The sequence below is a fragment of the Dermochelys coriacea genome, chromosome 1 (assembly GCF_009764565.3).
Source record: "Dermochelys coriacea isolate rDerCor1 chromosome 1, rDerCor1.pri.v4, whole genome shotgun sequence".
Classification (NCBI taxonomy): Eukaryota; Metazoa; Chordata; order Testudines; family Dermochelyidae; genus Dermochelys; species Dermochelys coriacea.
The window spans coordinates 88,671,118-88,690,505 of NC_050068.2; positions in this window are offsets into that span (position 1 = coordinate 88,671,118).

Sequence of the window (19,388 nt, forward strand, 5' to 3'; positions counted from 1 at the left end):
AGGCTAAAGACCGCTAACACGAAGGGTAAGTTTTCCCAATATCTCCCGGAATAACCCTCCCCCACCTTCTGTCCTATTCGTTGTAATGCTTGCTTCTGTAGTACCAACAGTTGTCATTTATCTCCAGGGGCTCTCCCCCCTTCTAATAAGGGAAGAAGAGGAATTATATCCTGATTTGTGATGCCACAAAGGGGGCGAAGCCATTGCAGTTCACCTAGCAGTTTCTGTGCATCATACAGTGTGCGCACATGAGGAGAGATTTTCAACTGCTGGGGGCGTACGGTGCAGTCAGTGATCCGAAGTCCCAAATACAAAAAAGGGGCTTTAGTCTGAACCTTTTCTGGGGCCACAAACAGACCAGTTTCTGCTAACTTGGAGGTGATCTGTGTTATAATCATGGGTTCAAAGGCTACTGGTGCCGCAAATAAAAGATCATCCATGTAATGATATATTTTCCATTGGGGATATTTCACTCGGATTGGGTGTATTGCCCATGCAACGAAGAGCTGGCAGATGGTAGGGGAATTTTTCATTCCTTGGGGCAAAACCTTCCACTGATACCGTACGGAAGGTGCTTCACGATTTACCATCGGAATAGAGAAAGCAAAGCGCTCTCTGTCTCTCGGGTGTAATGGAATAGTAAAATAACAATCCTTCAGGTCAATGATTAGTAATGGCCACCCCGATGGTAGCATGGATGGGGCAGGTAAACTGGGCTGTAAAGCACCCATGTCGACCATAATAACATTAATGGCACGCAGATCTTGGAGCAAACGCCATTTTCCTGATTTCTTTAGGATAGTAAATACAGGTGTATTCCATGGACTAACTGAGGGTTCTAGATGGTCAAGACGTATTTGCTCCTCTACTAGTTTTGTTAATGCGGCAAGTTTTTCTGTTGGCAGCGGCCACTGAGCAACCCAAATCGGCTCATCGGATTTCCATTCCAATGCCAGGGTTGGCCGCTCTTCAGTGGCCACTACTAGAAAGGGGGGGAGCTGATCACCACCCCCCATTGACTCAAGCAATCCCTCCCCAACAGCCAAATAGTTGTATCGACAAGTATTGACAAGGGACTGACCCCCTTAATGTATTATCGATTACATCAGTAATGTCAATAAAAAATTCACTCAGCATGGGCTCACGCTGTCCGCCAATGCCCTGAAGAGGTGTGGTTACCGGTCGAAGTGGCCATGTCACCGGCCAACCCTGCAGGGGCAACACCGTCACATCTGCCCCAGTATCGATAAGGACTGATGCTCGAAAGAATCACCATCTGGGCCCTTAAATTGAACTAATCTAGTGGGACGATCTTGTCCCACTGACAAAACAAATGCTGTTGTTAGTGGTATGGGGTCTACCTGACTGGAGGACCCGAAGCCCCCAGTTCCTCTTATCTGGGATGACTTCAGAGGAACATTCGCATGAAAGGGTATTAATTGTGCAATTTTGGTTCCGGCCATTATTGTAATAGGCGGGCATATAGCTTGTACCATAATCCCAATGTTCCCTCTATGATCAGCATCAATTAGCCCTGGAAGCACAAAAAGCCCCTGTAAGGAGGCGGATGATCTACCTATTAACAATGCGCTTAATCCATGCCCCAACGGTCCAGATGCCACCGATGGAACGAGCGTCACCCTATCATTCTCTAGGGAGACGTCGGCGGTGGTGGCCAAATCAACTCCGACACTGCCGGAAGTTGTCCCGCGGAGGCCGTCCAAGCAGCCGGCGTATTGTTTGTCCTCACGCCCTGCCGGCTGGCGCTCCGCGAGGCGTTTCCCGACCCCGAAAAAGGGGTCCAACTTTTTTAAATCGGGAGTGACACTCAGTAGCTTTATGACCGAATTTTTCACATCGATTACATGTCCCGGGAAATGGGGAGGGAAGTGCATTGTTTTGTTGCTGACCTCTTTTCTTGGGGCAATCCCGTTTTAAATGACCCATCTTTCCACACTGATAACACGCCCCCTCCCTTCCTCTACGCCAATTCGACTTGGAGGTATTCAAGGCTACCGCCAAGGCGCGTGCATGAATCTTTGCCTTATCCTCCTCCTCCACCAAAGGAGCACGAGTGCAGGCTTCAATCATGTCGACTAGGGAGGCCGATTTTGGTAAGGTCACCAAAATCTTCTTATACGTGGGGTTAGCATTTTGAAGGGCTAAATCTACCCCCAATGCCGATCTGGCGTCTGGTGTTAAATTAGGGGCCCTATCCAATGCCGTCCTTAGGCGGTCCAAAAAGAGGGCAAAAGATTCGCCCACTCCCTGTGTGACTTTTAAATAGGGAGGTGAAGGGGTGCCCAAATCAGGGAGCTCTTTGAATGCCTCCAATGCTAGAAGCTGAGACTGTTGTAATATTTGGGGTACCAATCGCGCCTGTAGCTGAGGCTCTTCAAATCGCCCCTGTCCCAACAACATGTCTATTGATGCTACCTGGAGAGGGTCGTCCCGGGGTCTATCTAAATTAAGCACTGCCGCGTGCTCAGCCTTTTTTCTCCATGAATCCTTCCATAATAATCTCTGTGTGGATGTTAACAACATGTCTGCAAATTTCTGGGCGTCAAAGGGACACATCGCTTGCCCCGAGAATATTTGTTCTAATAACGCTTGTACATACGGATTTTTCAAGCCATACGCCACAATAGCTTTCTGAGCCTCCCTCATCAATTTCCAGTCTAACGGCACCCAAGATTTAACCCCCTCCCTTGATACCAATACCGGGAAAGTAGCCGGCATGGCATCCAAAAATTCCCCTTCAATTATAGCATCCTTTATCAATCCATGCCAGCGCTTAATTGGGTCAGGAGATCCCACTCCTCCCCCCCATCCCTCCAAATCACCCCCGTCCCCCGTTCTTCTTGCCCTTGTCCAATTGAAGAACACGTAGGTGGCGGAGGTTTCACTTTTGGTTGAACCGGTTGCGTAGCGGGGGCATAAATTTTCCGATATTCTTCCTCTGCTGTCGGTCGCAACTCTCCCTCGGGAGTGAGGTGCTCCGTACAACCATAATACCCACACAACCTACAAATATGGGGAAAACGTGAGGGGTCAGGTATGCCGTGCTCTTGAAGCTGTTGTAGCAGATGCAATCGTGACGATCCTTGCCGTCTGTTTTCCTTTCTATCCAGCTCATCCATCATCTGTTGAGCTGCAATACCTTCCTTATATAACCACCGAATTATCTGGTCCTGCATCAAGTTATCAAACTCTCCAGTTTTAGGCAAGTCAGTAATCCGAACGTGTCGGGGAGGGGCTGGTGGCACAACCACGGGTGGCAATCCTGACCCCCCTTGTAACGGGTTCTCTGGATTGCCCGATGACAATTCCCCCGACACAGGCTGATCCACGGCCATCGGTTCGCCCCGATCTGAGTCGTCATCCTTCAAGGGCAACGGTACCTCACTGGGGTCCAACGGCGCCAAAGGAATCATAGACGTTGTTTTACCAAAAAAGTCTTTCGTTCCTACCGTGAAGGCCCCTTTCGCTGATGATTCTAATGCCTCGCGTAAGGCAATACGCGCCCCTGCCTGAGCCGCTGCGGTGGTAACGGCTCGATGAACAGTCCACCAGATAGGGCTCAAGGCAGCAACTTCTTTATTTCCGACCCCCACAAAGTCCCACAGGTCTTCCCCCACTGTTTTCCACACCGAGGAGTCAAACACATTCTTTGCGTTAACCAGGAAACCCCGTCGCTTTCCCCACCGAAGCAATTTTTGCAGAGCTTCTGGGGAAAATTTTTCTCCCTGGTTATTAAGCAGATTGCTTAAGACCTTAAACACGGCCTGCTCATCTGCTGATGCTGCCGCTCCCATTATGAGAGATATTCCCCGCCTCTCACCTTTCAGTGGGAGCTCCCCCCGCCTCAGTTGGGCGTCCCGGTTCCTCACCTGAACGGAGGACACCGGCAGCGGTGGTCCCTGCTATTTCTTCCTCTGTCCGTGGTATCAAATTCACAGAATTCTATCACGTCGGGGTCACCATTTGTTGCTGCTAGCAGGCTGGCTTACAGGACAACTGACACAGTTGCTGGTAAAAAGCACTTTATTTCCCTTCCCACAGCAATATATATACAGCACTTGCTTATTCCTTTTCTGTTGTTTATCACCCAATGTTCTCATCATTCTTACCTTTGGGTTCCATTATCTTGTGGTGGTAAAGACTCTCAGGTGCTGCTTATCTCATTAGTCCTTACTTCAGCCAAAGTTTAGTCCTCAGTCCAGCCAAAATCTTCTGGTCTTGTCCTTCAACTTGCCACCCGCAGCCCCGCCTCTTGTACTGTTATTTTCCATTACTTGGCACACATTTCTAAAACATCTGATACTCAGCATTTCCCACACAATACCTTTGCTGAGATTCTGTTATCCTGGAGGTCGTGGGTTAAGGCTAATTGGAGACCTGAGCAGAGAGTAGAGTCAACACACACCAAAAGTCAAATTGCCAAGGTGTGTGATGGTGACCAGTCAGAGATCTTGGAGGCAGGGCAAGTATAAACCTAGTTGCCTAACCACTTGGTGCTGTTGCTGTGGAACACTGCCCATTACAGCCTCAATGGATTTACCCTCTAACACTATATTATCTCCCCTTTACCTATAAGAAACTGAGGCACAAAGATTAAGAGATTAGCACAAGATCCCACAGGAAGTCTGTGGCAGAAATATAGCTCTCCTGAGTTCCAATCCAGTGTCTCAATCAAAAGATCATCCTTCCTCTTTACAAGCTGCAGCCCTACTTCCCTTCAGTAGCTGCTTCAAGAAGAAAGAAGAAATGAAGCTAGGTCCTCCTTCTTTCCTCACAACTCTCTGTCTCTCTCCAGAGCACTGTGAACCCATGGGAGAGCAGGGATGTCACAGATCCTATGCTCCCAGAGGACAAGGTGTTCTTCCAAGCTATAATATGGGCTGTAAACTTGAGAAGGAAGGCTCCTAACACTCTTCCCCTCTACAGCACTCTGTTGTATGGACTAGTTATAAGTGATCAATAATATTTCAGTGCAAATGTTACTGCTATACAAAATACAAAATATTGGTGAATAGTATATTGCTACAGCACCTTAAAAAACACTTAAGCCCCAATCCTGCACTGTGGTTTATGTAGGTGTCCTTGCACAGCTCAAGAAACCTTATGTAGTAATTATGCTTTACTTTTTTCATAATCTAAATTACAGCATTGCAATATTAATGCATTTTATGTTTAATATGCTAAAATTCTTGTGCATTTAATTAATTATTAAAATAGTTTTTATTAAAATACTCTGATATATTTAATTAAATTATATCCAGTTTTCTTCTCAGGAGTTTGCTCAGTAAAAAGAATGAACATGTTCAAGATTAAAAAAAATCCTTCTACTTTTGTATGTAGTCATCTCTTAGACAAATTCCTCATTTTATGACTGCTCAGTAAAAGAATGAGTATTTCAAACACAGGTTTTCTTTTCTGCTTCTGTGCTGAAGAGCAATACAGCTGAAAGAGAGCATGATCAGGTGCATGGAAAAATGTATTTATAAAGCTATAGAAAGGACAAATTGTTTTATTTATAGACGAGATCTATAAGAGGGGTCATGATAGAAGTATACAAAATAATGAATGATATTGATAAGGTGTGTCACGGATGTCATTTCATCCTCTACATTAGTACAAGAACAAGAGGAAATTCAATGGAATTAAAAGGCAGAAAGTGAAAACTGATAACAAGGAAATACTTTTGCACATGAAATACATAACTAGACTGTGGAACTCATTGCCACAAGATGACTTTAAAGTGAAGAGCATGGCAAAATTTGTGGGTTTGAATGTTTATACGGTTCAAAAGAACATCTAGTTAAAGTAAATATTAAAACAAGTTTTAGAAGGGATATAAAACCTCATTCATCAAAACTGTAACTATTACATATTAGGAGGAAACTCCCCAGAGGTACAGCTGCCTTGTTCTGAAGCATTTCATGCTGGCCACTCTCAGAGACAGGATACTACACTAAATGGACACAGGTCTGGTCTGGTATGAAAATTCATGTTACTAGAACAGGCAGAGTTAGAAGCATTTATGCCACATATGGTGCAATGTATTCATAATTCTTGCAGTTTATTGCATAAATCTATGTCACATAGTACATGATATAAAACCAGGCAAGATATTCATTTGACTAGTACCTGAAATAGATCTTATTAAAATTAAGGTCAGGAAATTCTCCCCAAAGGAAGAGAGTAACATATTATAATTTTGAGGTATACTGACTTTGACATCATGCAAATGAAAAGGCATAATGTGCATAAAAAACCCGCTCCATATTTAATTCCTGTGTGGGTTACTTGGACTCACTATTACTTTGAAAAAGTGGACAGGGAGTAGGAAAAGTCTTGGGTCTGCCCCGAACATGTCAGCCAGCACGGTTCAGCTAATGCAGTGGTTGTCATAATTTATTAGTGGTATAGGCCAGCAAGTTACTGCAACCCTGGAGCATAGGGGAAGCAGGGAGGAACTAAAAAGAAAAGGAGTACTTGTGGCACCTTAGAGACTAACAAATTTATTAGAGCATAAGCTTTCGTGAGCTACAGCTCACTCAATCGGATGCATTTGGTGGAAAAAACAGAGGAGAGATTTATATACACACACAGAGAACATGAAACAATGGGTTTATCATACACACTGTAAGGAGAGTGATCACTTAAGATAAGCCATCACCAGCAGCAGGGGGGGAAAAGGAGGAAAACCTTTCATGGTGACAAGCAAGGTAGGCTAATTCCAGCAGTTAACAAGAATATCAGAGGAACAGTGGGGGGTGGGGTGGGGGGGAGAAATACCATGGGGAAATAGTTTTACTTTGTGTAATGACTCATCCATTCCCAGTCTCTATTCAAGCCTAAGTTAATTGTATCCAGTTTGCAAATTAATTCCAATTCAGCAGTCTCTTGTTGGAGTCTGTTTTTGAAGCTTTTTTGTTGAAGGATAGCCACTCTTAGGTCTGTAATCGAGTGACCAGAGAGATTGAAGTGTTCTCCAACTGGTTTTTGAATGTTATAATTCTTGACGTCTGATTTGTGTCCATTCATTCTTTTACGTAGAGACTGTCCAGTTTGTGTCTGAAGGATGTCTCTGAGGCATAGCACTCTCTGGGCCTACTTATTCAAGGCTGTGCTTAAGATACGATCTACCCCTTGAGCATTAGAACTTTTGTTCTAATGCTCATTGTTACCATAGATATTTGACTCATCGTCATCAGCTTTCCAGAAGGCATTCACAATTTCTGCATGGTTGTTGTATGGCCATCCAACATCTTGACAGATGAAAGGAAACACGACAAAGTCAGTCAGTCAATGGTGCTTGACTGTAGTGTGGGAGAAAAGCCCAATGCACGAGCGGCTGATCTTTCCACAGTGGCTACAGGTCCACTTGCCAGATGGAGGCTCGAGCACACTGTGCTTCCTTTCTGACTTGCGGGCTCAGCCTGGGTTCTCTGATGGCTCTCAGCAATGATACCACGAGTGTTGGTCCATCTTTTCTAGACAGAGCGATTGTGGGCGGGGTTCTCCCAGTTGTCAGTGGGAATGCTGAATTTCTTGAGACCTTGCTTGACCTCATCACTTTATCAGAGCTTTGGCTTTCCTTTGCATTGTGGACAGTTCTTGAGTTGTTCGACAATCTTGATGCAGACTGTAACAGGGTCAGATCCCACCTCTTGTAAGTGCCCCTTCTGGTTGGATATGTCAGCTGTCTTTAAACCAGTCCAGCCCTGGTATGGGGCCATATCCCCAGGGCTTCCTCCCTATCTTCCTGTGGCCCTTCCCAGGCTCAGTCCCTACTCAGTCCCTGCAGCCAGTCAGGAGCTCCTTCATTGCTCCCCTGGTCCCTGCCAGCAAACTGACTTTAGCTTAGTCTTAACAGCCAGCCAGGAGCCTCACACTCCCCTGGACCTTGTCTCCCCTTAGCTCTCTGTTGTGTTCAGTTCCCTCAGCCAGCCACGCATGCAGTCCTTTTTTCTCTAGCTCCAGGCAGCAACCAGCTCCTTTCTGTTCCGCAGCTCCTTTTATATGGCCCTCCTGCCCCTGATTGGCTATTTCAGCAGCCGCTTGATTGGTTGCTTCCGCACAACCACTCTAGGCCACTTGGAGGACCTCTCCACTGCTCTTTCCTGGGATGGGTGTGTCATAAACCTGAGGCTTCCAGCAGGGGTCCTAGTCCACTCCATCACACATATGCTTCATGTGTCCCAGCCAGCAAAACCAGTGACCATCCATTATAATCTGCATAGACAATAGACTAAGTTCTCTCAAGGATCTTATTGTTAGTGATCCATTGGTCCCAAGAGACTCAAAGGATTTTTCTGAGACAGTGAAGATGGGAGCTATTCAATCTCATTCCTGCTTGGAGTACATGATCCAGCTTTCACAACCATAGAGCAGGGTACTGATAAACAGACACCGTTGTGTTCAGGGTTAGCAGCTTGTTCTTCCAGACATGTAAGGTAAATTTGCTAAAGGTGATAGAGGCTTTGCTGATTCTCTCATCAAGTTCTCTATCAAGTCTAAGTGAGCTGGTTAGACTTGAGGCATAATAGCAGAAGTCCAGAGCTTGTCCAGATCTTCATTATTGATGTAGATTTTAGATAGGATGTTAGTGCCCTGTTTTATTGATACTGATTACCATGCTTAACTTGATACATGCATCAGAGAACTTATTCATCATGATCTGAAATTTATCAGGTGAGTTAGAGACAAATTCAGTGTTAACTGCAAAGAGTTAGCCGAAAAGTGAGCTGGTGACATGCCTTTTGCTCTGAAATTGTTTGATGTTTGATGTTGAACAAGGTGCCATCCATCCTCAATTCAATTAGTATGTCAGATTAATTGTTTCCAAAAGCATACTTAAGAAGAATAGAGAAGACAATGCCGAAGCTGGTAGGCACTAAGTTGCAGCCTTGTGTCATGCCAGTATCAATGCTAAACTCAGACAATGATTCATTTCCATACTGGATAGTTGCCTTCATTACCTCAGGAAGCTGCTTAAATAGAGAGAGCACATTTTGTGGACAGCCAGTTTTCAACAGAAACTTGTATATGCCATTCCTGCTAACTGTGTTGAAGACCTTTTGTAGGTCAATGAATGCTACAGAGGGAGGTGTCTCTTGTTCCCAGATTTTTTTTTGCAATAAGCATATTGTGAAGGACATGTCAGTTGAGCATGCAGTACATTGTGAATGTTTCTGTGACGGATTGGAATGAGGTCAAGCTGATGCCAGTGTCCTGAGCAGGAGTGCCTCCATGTGACCTTGCTGCTGCTTCTGCCAGCAAAATAGGTATTTGAGACTATCAGCTCACAAGAGGCACACATTTCAAGGACACACTGGCCATTTTCATTGAAGCTACCTGTGCCATGTTGGCCAATGATATGTCACCAATGCTCCAAATCCTTACTCATATGGGCACTGAAATCACCGAGAACAGCAAGACTTTTCCTTACAGGGGCAAGCTTGATGATTTGTTCCAGTTGAGAATAGAACCCATCTTATTGCTGTTTGAAGTAGTCAAGTGTTGGTCCATAGATGGACAGAGGAGTCAGAGTTCCCAAATTAGTATTCACATCCAGCTGCATGATCCTCTGATTGATAAGTAACAGAGAGGTATATGCATTGAGGACAGACTTCCTGATAGCAAATATGAGACTGTATATCTTTGGTTCATTTTCAGGTTTCCTAGACCAGCAGAAGCTATAGTTTAATTCATCTAGTGATCCAGTTTCCAAAAGTCTCATCTCACTGGGGGCTGCCGAGCTAATAACAACATGTGAACATTCTAACAAGCAATGACTAGTTTACAGCAGGAAAGAAGAAGTTGGAAGGAAGATTTTTACCCCCCCTTTTCTAAGGCCAGGGTGCTGGAACAATGTTTATAGTGGGGGTACTGAGAGCCATTTAACCAAACTGTAAACCCTATATATAATGGAAACCACTTGAAGCCAGGGAGTGTGACAGCATGCCCAACACCTAAGTTCCCTCTAAGCTGTGCAGCTGCACAGCACGCTATCAAGGGCCACACAGGCACACAGCTACAGGGGCTTGGACTGGAGAGGAGGAGGCATGCAGGGCTGTGGCAAGGAGAGGGGCCTCTCCCCCAGCTCCACCCCTGGAGCTGCCACGGCTGGGGGAGGCATGTCTCACCCAGACTCAGAGCTGCTATGGCCAGGGAGAGCCACGTAACCCAAATCCCTTATTCCTGGCCCCACCCCAAGCCTGCACCCCCCAGTCGGAGCCCTCACCCCCTGTAACCCAAACCTCTGCCCCACCCCTGAATCCCCTCCCTCTCTCCAAACCCCTCAGCCCCCCTCACCCATCACCTCCATATTGGTGCACATAACAAAATTCATTCCCCACATGGATATAAAAATTATAGAGAACATTGCCCAGCATCCCTAGTTCCAGTACCTTCCCCAAATTGGGGCACTTTCCACCAGGACAAGTGACCACCAAGCACAGATCTTTGATGTGTATATCTAGGCAAAGCAAAGAAGGAAGGTTTTGACAGAGGCCTTCTACCTTCTCTTGAAGCAGGGACTGTAGAACTCCAATAGCAAGATGAAGGTCAAGACAATTACTACAGACCTGCTGCAGTGTCTAGCTGGAACACCAGTCTGAGTTCAAGAAAGCACTCACTTTATCACATCTGCAACTACGCCTTTTCTAGTTGGGTGTGGTCACAATAGGGTGAGTATATTGTCTAACAGGATTCTGGCTAATCTGCTTTCCTGGGGACATTTCCTTCACCAAGGAGTTCCGCTACTTGCTAAGAATATGACAAACCTATTTACAGTGTGATGCAGAAATAATCTAGTAACCCATGCTTACCTTACTATCAGACATAGAGGGCTTTCTTTAGTATAGTACATATGTTGGAAGTAGAATGGGCCAAAACCATTCCCAACTTCAAAATCAGAATAGGATTACACCAAAGATTAATTCAACCCAATATATAGAGTTGAAACAGGCTTGAAATAAAGGGGCAGACCTTCAACTGGTATAAGTTGTCATACTTCCATTAAAGTCAATGGGGCTATGAAAATTTACACCAACTGAGGATCTGATCCAAAACCTCCAATTGAAATAACAGTGGACTTGAATAAAGTTCAGATCCTGATGTGACTTACATGTCTTATCTATGACCAACCCCCTCAGATCTGAATACCTATCAAAAAGATTTTTTATTTTCAGGGTGAGCTGTGGAATGAGATTGAAATCTATGCCTGCATCTGAATTCTTTTTCTATTTCTTGGTTACTGAGGAGTTTTGCCTGAGTGAATGCACAGTAGGGGGCTGCAGGATTTTCTTTGATTTAAAGGTCTTTAGGATAAGAACTGGATATGTCTATCTGTTTGCACTGTAGAGACTAACAAATTTATTAGAGCATAAGCTTTCGTGAGCTACAGCTCACTTCATCGGATGCATTTGGTGGAAAAAACAGAGGAGAGATTTATATACACACACAGAGAACATGAAACAATGGGTTTATCATACATACTGTAAAGAGAGTGATCACTTAAGATAAGCCATCACCAGCAGCAGGGGGGGAAAAGGATGAAAACCTTTCATGGTGACAAGCAAGGTAGGCTAATTCCAGCAGTTAACAAGAATATCAGAGGAACAGTGGGGGATGGGGTGGGAGGGAGAAATACCCTGGGGAAATAGTTTTACTTTGTGTAATGACTCATCCATTCCCAGTCTCTATTCAAGCCTAAATTAATTGTATCCAGTTTGCAAATTAATTCCAATTCAGCAGTCTCTTGTTGGAGTCTGGTTTTGAAGCTTTTTTGTTGAAGGATAGCCACTCTTAGGTCTGTAATCGAGTGACCAGAGAGATTGAAGTGTTCTCCAACTGGTTTTTGAATGTTATAATTCTTGACGTCTGATTTGTGTCCATTCATTCTTTTACGTAGAGACTGTCCAGTTTGGCCAATGTACATGGCAGAGGGGCATTGCTGGCACATGATGGCATATATCACATTGGTAGATGCGCAGGTGAACGAGCCTCTGATAGTGTGGCTGATGTGATTAGGCCCTATGATGGTATCCCCCCCAATCTGAAGCAAATACTCACCAGCAACCACACACCACACAACAGAACCACTAACCCAGGAACCTATCCCTGCAACAAAGCCTGTTGCCAACTCTGTCCACATATCTATTCAGGGGATACCATCATAGGGCCTAATCACATCAGCCACACTATCAGAGGCTCGTTCACCTGCGCATCTACCAATGTGATATATGCCATCATGTGCCAGTACTACTCTCATGGTAAAAAGTTAAGCACATGTTTATGACTATACCTTGCTAGATTTGGGTCAGTGTCAGCATTCCCTGATTCCTTGTATGTTTTCCTGTGACTTTGGGTATATTTCAAATTAACTAAATAGCCCTCAGTAACTGTATGTAAGATTTAAGTAATCTTCTATAACAATATTTTAGGCAGTACAATTTAACTCTGTTTTAGAGGTTGGGTTTTCAGCAATAGAAACCTAAAATAGTGAAAATGGGACAACTGGGAATGTTCCTGGGCTGTCCAATGAGCAGTATCATAGTTCATTAGGCAAGATAAAAAATGTTCCCTTTTTTTAAGTCAATGGGGCATCCTATAAGTATAGAAACCAGATCCACAAAGGGTTTTAGGCATTGCCATGATAATTGTTGCCACACAACTTTTAGGCACCTGGAAAAACCACTGGAAACCACAAAGCTTGAATTGGCACCTAGGCTCCCTATACAATGAATGTGGAGAGAGAAGCACCTGGGAATGGGATCCACAAAAGTCAGCATGCTAGGTGCAGAGCTGCCTAAGCTAGCAAATGGGAAATGGCAATAAGAGATGTGTTCTAAGCCTCATCCCATCTTGCACAGCTCAGTGCCTAAGTCCAGGCTGCAATGAGGTGTCTATTTCTGCTTACAATACACAGCTGGGAACCTGTCTTCTGAAGTCCAGCAGCTGCAGTCTGTGCCTATATCTATTCAAAACAAGAGACAACAACAGTAGCATCCTCCATATAAGCCAGTGGTTAGGGCACTGATGTAGCAGATTCTGGTTCAATTCCCTACTCTACCTGATAAGGAGGAAAGATTTGACCAAGGGTCTCCCACCTCTCAGCTAAGTGCTATAGCATAGCCTCGTACAGGACTTCCTCAGTCTCTCTTGTTGAAGTAATTCTACTTTGTATTTAATATTAATTCTATCAAAGACAGTAAGAGAGACTCCTTATCAAGCAGAAGGAGGAACTGAACCAGGATCTCCCACTTCACAAGTGAGAGAAAGGTTATAAGAGAGACATTCTCCTCTCCATACCACTCCCTGCCATTTTTTTGTGGAGTTAGGCATGCTCAGGGCATGCCTACTGGATCAGGCCCCACTGATGAGATAGTAGGGCAACACCTGTTTTCACCTGCTTTGAGGTTATGATGTAGTTTACGCATCAGCTAAGCTAAGCATCAGCTAGGTGACTAGATGCTTTTCTGAGGAAGCAATACACATCCCCAGAGCCAAAAACTTGGGCAAGTTTAGGCACCTATGGGGTTAAGTGACAGCTGAGCAAAGGCTTTGTAGATAGCAGTAGTATCTAAGTACCTTGGTGGATCTTGGTCTATGTTTGTGATGCTGTCTGCAGGATGGGGCCCTTCTGGAACTGAAAATCTTATTAAAAAATCTTATTAAAAAAACCCCAAACAAACCTGAAGTAGACAGTCCATCTTTCTTCCATGAAAACAGTCTTTCTCGACATATTTTGGCACATCAGAACCTTCTGTGTTATTTGGTTTAGCTTCAGCTTTACTAAAAATGCCCAAAGGATCAGGGGTGACAGTTCACAGGGTTTGTTTCCCTCCTGACCTCGCTTTAGATTCCCACTAGATACAGACTTAACTTTGCTTAACTATTTGGATGAAGAGGAAAATACAAATTGCATTTAGGGAATAGTTCTAAAAAGTGTGTGGATGATCAGCATAGTTCATGAACAGTGGTAGGAAGAGTCTTAGTATGTCCTGTGATCCCAAGAATGAGTTGGAGTTTAAAATACAGCATTTATCAATATTTGAAACCTTAATTCCTTTCTTGATACATAATTTAATATTCTGTTTATCCAGGTAATTAAATGGAAAAACTCATCTTCTGAATGTCTATATTTTATCCCATTGCCAATTAAATACTCCCACAATATTATTCATATCCAGCAGCAGTGCAAGTTACAGAACATTAGCCAGGAAGAGCTATTAAACTTGATCCAGTCTATATACTTCTTGAAATAAGTCTAAGCATGTGCAGTTGAGTAGCCAGCTAGTTTTAGCTGGGCAATTCAATGTTCTTTGAAGCATTTATTTTACCACTAATTGGTTTTTTTAGTGTAAGGAACTTAGTTTCTTTCTTCCAGATACAGTATTTCTGTAGAACCCACTGGTATTGGCATTACCAATTGTGTATCATTGTCATATAATTCACCCTACATCCAGCAGGCTTGTGTTGTACTTGCCCAGATCAATAATTAATCAAGACTGTGCCATTTTCAATAAAGTTCAGTTGCTTTTTCAATAACATACCAATATAAAATATGTCAAAGTTTAATCTGTAGTATGTTCTTCCAAATGACACACAAATGTTCAGTTTCTTTTTATAAGAATGTTTTCCTTCTGTGTTTTTAACATTCTATGGCCTTTGTTTTTCACCAGATCAGAGTTAAAGGTTCCTCTAAAAGGCAGAGTGATCTGACATTTACAACAGACTAATCAGTCTTTATCTTATCAAATGATAAGTGACTCCAACAATGGTTTGTGAAAAATTTGAATGATTGCAAGGGTATTTTGATAAAAACATTGAAATCATCACTATATGAAACCGGTCCATCAGATTTGCAGTATAGACAATCTGGACATGATACAAACAGTCCATCTTTCCCAGCAAATATTTGTGAAAGGGTTAGAAGTGGGGTTGGTGGGATCTGTAGGTTTTGGCTTGTTGTTTGGCTGGGCAGTCTGATGACTAGAGATTTGCTTAAAGGAATAACTGAAATATTGTACTGATAGCCTGGAAATGGTAGTGTTTGTACATTTGTTTTTAAATAAAGTGAGGTACCTAAAGTATAGGATAAGCCCTAGGGAGATCTAAATAAACAAATAAAAACACACGGAAAACTCCAGATTTGAGTTACTATGTAGCACAAAGATGGTCTGGTCCATCTACTACTTCAACAACAGTGCTTTAATTGTTGGGTCGCCCTCAAAGTTATATAAGTATGATAGAATTAAAATTATGTAGTAGTAGAAATAAAGATAGACACAAAAGAGTATATAGGTATTGTAAAAAGGTATGAACATCAGTTTCATGCTATTGAATTTCACTCTGTAACAAATGCAAGGCCAAAGTGCTAATTATTTCAGGCCGGTACAGGACAAAGAGTCTGTGCTGGAAAGTGATAAGAACTTTGAAGAAACAATGCTGTTCTTTAAAACACCACCCTGATGCTCTTCCCCCATGGGGGCCTGTTGTCATGCCTATGTAAATCTTGGTATCCAAAGAGGGAAAAATAGATAGTGGGATAAAACTTGTTAAATGAATCAAGAGTCATAGATTGTGTTGTTAAGTAAAAGAATGAATGATGAGTGCATGGAATTGAGAACCTGAAGCCTGAAGCAAATAATTGGTTAGTAAATGGTGCCAGCCTAATCCTAAGAATTTCAACCTTGATATCGATAGGCCGAAGAATATGCAAAGTGGAGATAAGGGATGACCCCCGGAGGGTGAACCGGAATCCACCCAAAATGCATCAAGGAAGAACAAGAAGATAACATCTAGCCATCATGAAGCTGTCATGGATGTACCACCTGCTGATTGAGCTGATTGATGGTCATCTCAATTGTAAATTCAGCATGATGAAGCAACTTCCATAGACTTGTATTGAAACAGAGACCTATAAAAATTGGGTCCAGGGACTGTGTTCTTTGAGTCTGGTTCTAGGACCACCCTCCAGGAGCATCGGATGCGCATCTGACGACGACTTGGCTCCACTCTCATGTCCAGGCCACCTGGCCAGTGACTTGGCACGAGCAACATCTAGGCTGGTAACTATAACAACCTTTATGTAGAACCTGTGTGTGAATGTCTGTGTGTGTGAATGGATCTATATAGAAATTGCATATAAGAATATTTTGTTGTATTTACAATAAATGTGGCAATTTGCCTTGTCCCTCTTACAAGTCCTGTTGGTATCATTTTTATTAGTGTAACATAATAAGACAGGACAGTTTTCAGAGTAGTTATAATTCTATAAGGCTTTGCATTATAAAACTGATTGGATGAATACAATTCTGGCACATAAATTTCAGCCTGAAGAGGAGGCTAATTGCCATGCACAAGGAAAAGGGGAAGTTCCAGTAAGTCCAGTGTAGGCTGGGAATCTGTTGGTAAGTTGGTCCCCAGCTACACAGATCCCTGTCCACAGAAGAAGATCAAAAACCTACCCCTGTGGAACTAAGTGCCCCCCTGTACCATACTAGCCAGTTCTTGTGTCAGGTTACCATTAGCATCCTTAAGCATCTATTAGCAACCTTATGTATTAGTTATTTTATTTATAGCCAGTCCTGTGGCACTCATCAACATACCATCTAAACACATCATCATTTGACTGTGCAGTTGAAGTAAATGCCACAGAGCTGATATTGGCCTGACCAGCTCAGTGGCATTTTGGATGAAGGCATGGACAAAGGCATGACAAAGGGGCATGTTGTTAGTTGTATTCAAAGCTTGTTAGTGTTTGAGAGTCTCCCATTTGATATCAGTGGGATAGTATCTGGGATCATATAGCCTCACTAATAAATGAATCCATCCCTGTAGCTTAAACAGATCAAAAACATCTAATCTTTTTCAGTCTTTGAACTTTCTTGAAAGCTAGTTTACACTGTCATTAACTTTCCCTGTCACAGTGTCATGTTGCATTAAAAATGAAACAGTGCATTTCCTCAGAAGTAAGGTATTTGTTGTCATGAAGAGGGAACAACATACTATGGGCTAGCAAGACCCTTATCTGAATGTTTTCAGATGTGAAAGTGTACAGAATAGGTGGCATTTTCAAATGTTAAATTCAGCTCCTTTACTGCTGAGACCATAAACTCAGAGATCCAGAATCATTCTGTAAATAATTAAATAACAAGAAAAGCAAGCATTTTTGCTACTGCTAATGAGGCAGACATGAAGCAGAACAATATTATATTTCTTGGTAGAACTAGAAATGAGCAAGGTTGGGGGTTTTTTCCTGAAAAATGCAGATTTGGGTGCACCAAAACATTTAGCAAATCATGTCAATTTCAGTAAATTTCTTTGTCTGAAAAGAAAAAAATAATTCAGAAGTGTCAAAACATTTCAGAACAAACCATTTTGACTTTTCAGCCTAGGTACACAAGGGGATTTAGATGCCATTCACAAAACAGCTAGTATAGTGGGAAATCCCACCCTGGAGCAATGACTTGAACCCAAGTCTCCTCTCCTAACTGAAGAGAACCCTAACTACCAGGGAATTCACTATTCTAAGCTGTGGCTGTCTCTCTTTCTCCTGCTGAGGTGTTCCACTTTGTATAAGTAGTCATTGGAGCAGGAAGTTGAACCTCGATTTCCCTCTCCTACCCCCAACCCCCATACTTGAATAGTCACAGAGCTAAAGAGACAGATAACTACTCTTCTGTAGTGCCTAGTGGTTAGGGCACTCATTGAAATGTGGAACTCCAGGTTTTTGTTCTCTGCTACAATGAATGTTTAATTAGTTATACAAAGTGGAACAGCTTCAACAGGAGTGATCAAAAGCAATCCACCCTAAAATGCCCAGTAATGTGGGGTTTAGAGCATACAGTTGTGGGGAGAGAGACCTAGGTTCAAGTCCTAGTTCCAAGGCAGGGATTTAAATTTGGGTCTCCCACATGCTAGATGAGTGCCCTAACAACTAGGCTATTGAGTATGGGCATCTCCTCCTCCTCAGTTTTGCGAATCTAGCCAGCACATCCCCTCGGCCTGAGCTGCTTCCCGCAGCCCCCATTGGCCTGGAATGGCGAACTGTGTCCAGTGGGAGCTGCGATTGGCCGATCCTATGAACGTTGCAAGTAAACAAACCTTTCCGGCCCACCAGTGGATTTCCCTGATGGGCTGCATGCAAAGGTTGAGGATCCCTGCACTAGCAGTTAGCTCATTATCAATATTGCTGCTAGTTTCTTAGTTATGTTGCTTACTGCCATATACCTCAACAATAACATAGTTATTTATACATGGGAAGACTAGGAACTAGGAGAACCAGGATCAGCTGGAAAAAAAATAATACTTCACGCACATCTTTCCTCTCCCTTTGAAAAATAGTTTATTTGTTTAATGACCCTGTGGTTTAGTCATATTTTCATTTTTGATAGATGTTGATCACCTAATGCTCCTACATTGAGCTATTCATGTCAAAAGACTGGAGATGCTACAAAAGTACAGCAGGATTTTATGGACTTTGTGCTTATTCCTCACAGGTTTAAGAACTTTACAAAATAAATAATTACAGGAAACCTTTGAAGAAAAGAGGGCTAAATTTAAATTATTCTAAATGAATATCACCTGAACCTATAGGTCTACTCACTTGTTTATGAATATTGACTGACTGGAAAGCAAATATTGCACTGCTACCAGCCAATCCTCAGTGTCTGGTGAACATTGTCTCCATTATTTTGTCATAAACGAGTAACAATATCAATTCCAAGCTGTGCTATAGTCATTCCCCTCTTCCCAGCATCTTTGTATGTTTTATTGTTTTCTAGGATCTATCTTGGAGAGAAGTATCTGGTAATCACACTAAATTCTATGTTCTAGAGACCCAACGGGATGTGGACTCAAAGAGATTGCTGATTATTTCTCTTACAACTGCAGCTGGAGTCTTTTCTTGATTTCCTATTTCCTCCAGTACAAAACTTTGCACTGTGATTGTATTTACTCCTTGATTAGAATATCTTGCTCACTGTCTGAACTTAAATCCCTTTACAAACTGATTTTGCATGTACTTAATAGTCATTTAAAAGAATTGTGTACTAAATTTAATAGCTATAGAGGCGAGGTAGTGATTATAATGACTGAGAAAGACTATGCTGTAAAGACTCTTTAGATAGCTCTGCCCTTCAGCAGTTCTGACAATCTACCTCATTCCTAACTTGCAATATTTTTGGTATTTTCTCGTGATCCTGTCCCTCCACTGAATCCCCACTGTTACTGAAGGCATAGTTGAACCTTGTCTATTTGCACTGAAAATAAAGAACAACAGCTGCTCAAATGCTGTGAGGGCAGGACTCAGTTCAAAACCATAAGACTGATCCTGTAGAAGGTATTATTTAGGAGAGCTGGTAAAAATA